Source organism: Arachis ipaensis, chromosome B9, assembly GCF_059453495.1.
Source record: "Arachis ipaensis isolate K30076 ecotype BB chromosome B9, ASM5945349v1, whole genome shotgun sequence".
Classification (NCBI taxonomy): Eukaryota; Viridiplantae; Streptophyta; class Magnoliopsida; order Fabales; family Fabaceae; genus Arachis; species Arachis ipaensis.
Genome location: NC_142444.1, coordinates 11,123,599 through 11,126,900, shown reverse-complemented (window position 1 = coordinate 11,126,900; position 3,302 = coordinate 11,123,599).

Sequence of the window (3,302 nt, the reverse complement as noted above, 5' to 3'; positions counted from 1 at the left end):
GTTATTTTGTGTTTGGATTTTTAACTCTAAAAGTGCTTATTTTAAAGAAATATAATGAAAAGTAGAAGTATTATGAGAGAAGTCATTTTTTTTAACTTCTCTATAAGCTCCAAAATAGCTTCTTAGAAAGTTGTAATTTGGCTTTGAAAATTGCACCTGACATTAATACTACTACTTTTCATAAGTCAAAAGTTAAAAAAAGTTACTTCTAGAGTTTCCCAAACGGGCCCTTTATCAAACTATAACTCTGACTTTAAGCTTCTTCAGATATTATTTTGACTATAAAAAGAAATTAGTTGAAATTTTTTTTATTTATGATTTAGAATTTTAATAATTGGATAATAATAAGAATTTTATATGCTTTAAGTTGAATAATTAAATTTTTAACTTTATTTTATGATTATAAAAGAAATTAATTTTTATTACCTCTAATTTTTAAATTAGAGTATTTATTTAAAAATAAATTTTAAGTTGATAATCAAATAGTATTTTTATAGATATTATTATTGGATTAAAATTTGATTTTCAATTACTCTATTATCCTAATTTTATTAAAATTATTAAATTATCCAAAATTCTTTATTTTATATAAAAAAAAAGGATTGTACGTTTTGTTTTTCCTCTTAACTGGATTCACGTAACAAAAAAAATAATATATAGATTCTAAGTTTCGAACTAATAATGTTATTTGCTCATAAACTATATTCAAATCCCAACAATACATACATATACGTTGTTAAATGACCATTGTAACCATAAAGATATTAGAGTAAAAGACAAATAGGTCCCTAACTTTTTAAGACGCGGACATTTTCGTCCTTCAAGCTTTTCGATCCCCCACATTTTAAAATGGCGGACAATTATACCCCTTCGTCCGTTTTGGGCCAAAAACGACAATAGAGCCAGCTGACATGGAGGGGTAGAGAATGACGTGTCCGTTACACTTGCTGAAGTAGATTGAGACGAATTTTTAGTGGACAAATTCGTCCCTTAAGTGCAAAACGACGTCGTAAACATGAGTGAGCCCTATTTCATCAAAATGCCATGCCCGCTGCTTGTGCGATCGTCCATGGCGAGTGAGGGGGGTTCTTCATGCACAAGACCTGGAAACACTTTGGGAGGTGTGGCTTATGCTAAGCCCCTTAGTCGCCATAGTCTCTGTCGTCGCTACGCCATCTCAGTCGCCGCTCGCTTTTCCTCTCTATCTCTCTTTGTGCCTCTCTGGTTCGCTTCTTTCTTCCTCTTAACTTGTCGTAGGTGTTTTCTTTTTGGTTATGGTTTCTCTTGATCTTATCGTAGTGTTCACGGGGATGATAAATTGATGCGTTTGGTCAATGTATTTTTTCTTTACATGACTGTCTTTAACATGCTTGATGAAATGCCCCAATAACAAGTAGATTCTTTCTGTCGTGTGTTTTGGTCCTTTGCTACTAAATTGTACCATTAGTTGAAAGATGTATTTACTTATTCTCTCTCGGTTGTTCATGGTGATTATTGTGTGATTTTCTAGTCTTGATTTTTTTTATACTTTCTTCTATTGCTTATGTAATGTAACTTTTATGATTCTTAGTTGCTTGATTTTATTTTCATAAAATGATTTTGTACTCTATTTTTAATTTGAACTCTTAAATATAAATTTGAAATGAATACATGGATCCATTCTTACGTGTTTTAGTATTTATGAATGTTCAACTTGGTTGTTTCTTAGAAATTCGGAGTTTGTACCTTAGGTTTGTTCCTTCATCCTTTAGAGTTGAGTGGCATGATCTGTTCTATTTTCCTCTTGGATGGTCAAAGGCACTTTTTGCAATGATTCAACTCACTTATTCAGTTCTTGGTGGCTTGCATTGATTATTGTATAGACTTTTCTTTTGTTATATGAGTGGGTGAATTAATAAGAGTAATGTTTTATTATGAGGTTGAAAAAAGAGGATTCAGAATTGGGATTAGATCCTAAATTGTATGTTCACATTTAACTTGTGAATAATTATTTCTGTGCTAATTTCAGCAATAAGGGAAGAATAATTATTTTGCACTTAAGGAACGAATTTGTCCACTAAAAATTCGTCCCAATCCACTTCAACAAGTGTAACGGACACGTCATTCTCTACCCTTCTATGTCAGCTGGCTCCGTTGTCTTTTTTGGCCCAAAACAGACGGAGGGGTATAATTGTCCACCGTTTTAAAATGTGAGGGATCGAAATGTATTTTCCAATTTTGAGGGACGAAAATGTCCACGTTTTAAAAGGTCAGGGACCTATTTGTCTTTTACTCAAGATATTATTATCATAGCTCAAAAAAAGCAAAGGCCAGTAACCTAATCTCCACCTGCCTCACCGCCAAACCCCCCAACCCTATTCCCCACTCAACGGCACTCGAACACAAAAAAAAAAACACACACACACACACACGTCGTGAATCAGGGAAGAGAGGGAGTTGCACGGCGAGGGAGAAGAAGGAAGGAGGAAGCCGCGCTATCGTTCCGCCCCGGCTCGCCAGCCAGCCCTGCCACTGCGCCAGCTCCTCACCGCCGTGCTGCATCACCGTCTGTGGGGAGTCGCCGCCGCTGCTGACGGAGAAGGGAAGAGATCCGAGAAGAAGAGAGAGCACTGACGGGAGAGGAAGACTGCGTAGCTTGCCACCGCCTCACCACGGCCGCCGTTCCTGCGCCGTCGTGTCGTGAGCAGAGAGAAAGAGAGGAGATCCGAGAGAAGGAGAGGAAGAGAAGCTGCGCCACCTCCTCGCGCTAGTCACCGTCACTGTCGGTAATGAAGCTCGTCGCCAATCCGTAATGAAGCCCGTCGCCAATCCGTGCTTCTGTCTCTGTCAGAACCGTACGCCGCCGCTGGAAGGACCTTCATCGCTGTTGTTGACGCAAATGAGAGAGAAGGAAGACCGAGGAAGGAAGGGGCTGTTCCCTTGCCGAGCCACAGCCACCGCCGTCAAAGCTCTTGTCGCCGTCGTCACTGTCGGGCCACCACCGGAGGAGGTCTGTGCTGCTGGAGCTCAACGGAAGCCGCTTGAGGTTGCTGTCACTCCTCCTGGTTCTGTTTGAATCGTGTCATCGCATCTCTAGATGTCGGGAACGGAGTCATGGCCGCCAGGATCACCGCTTGAGTCGCTGCTTTTCAGTCACTGTTTCTTTTTAGTTGCGGTAAGCGTTTTCATTCTTGAAATCCCTTTTGTCATTATTCTGTTATCTTAGCTGAGGTTTTACGACGTTATTTGTTATATGATTGAGTTTCGGTTATTATATACTGTGATTAGAGTTGCTGTGGTTGCTGCAGAAGTGGGTTGGAGTT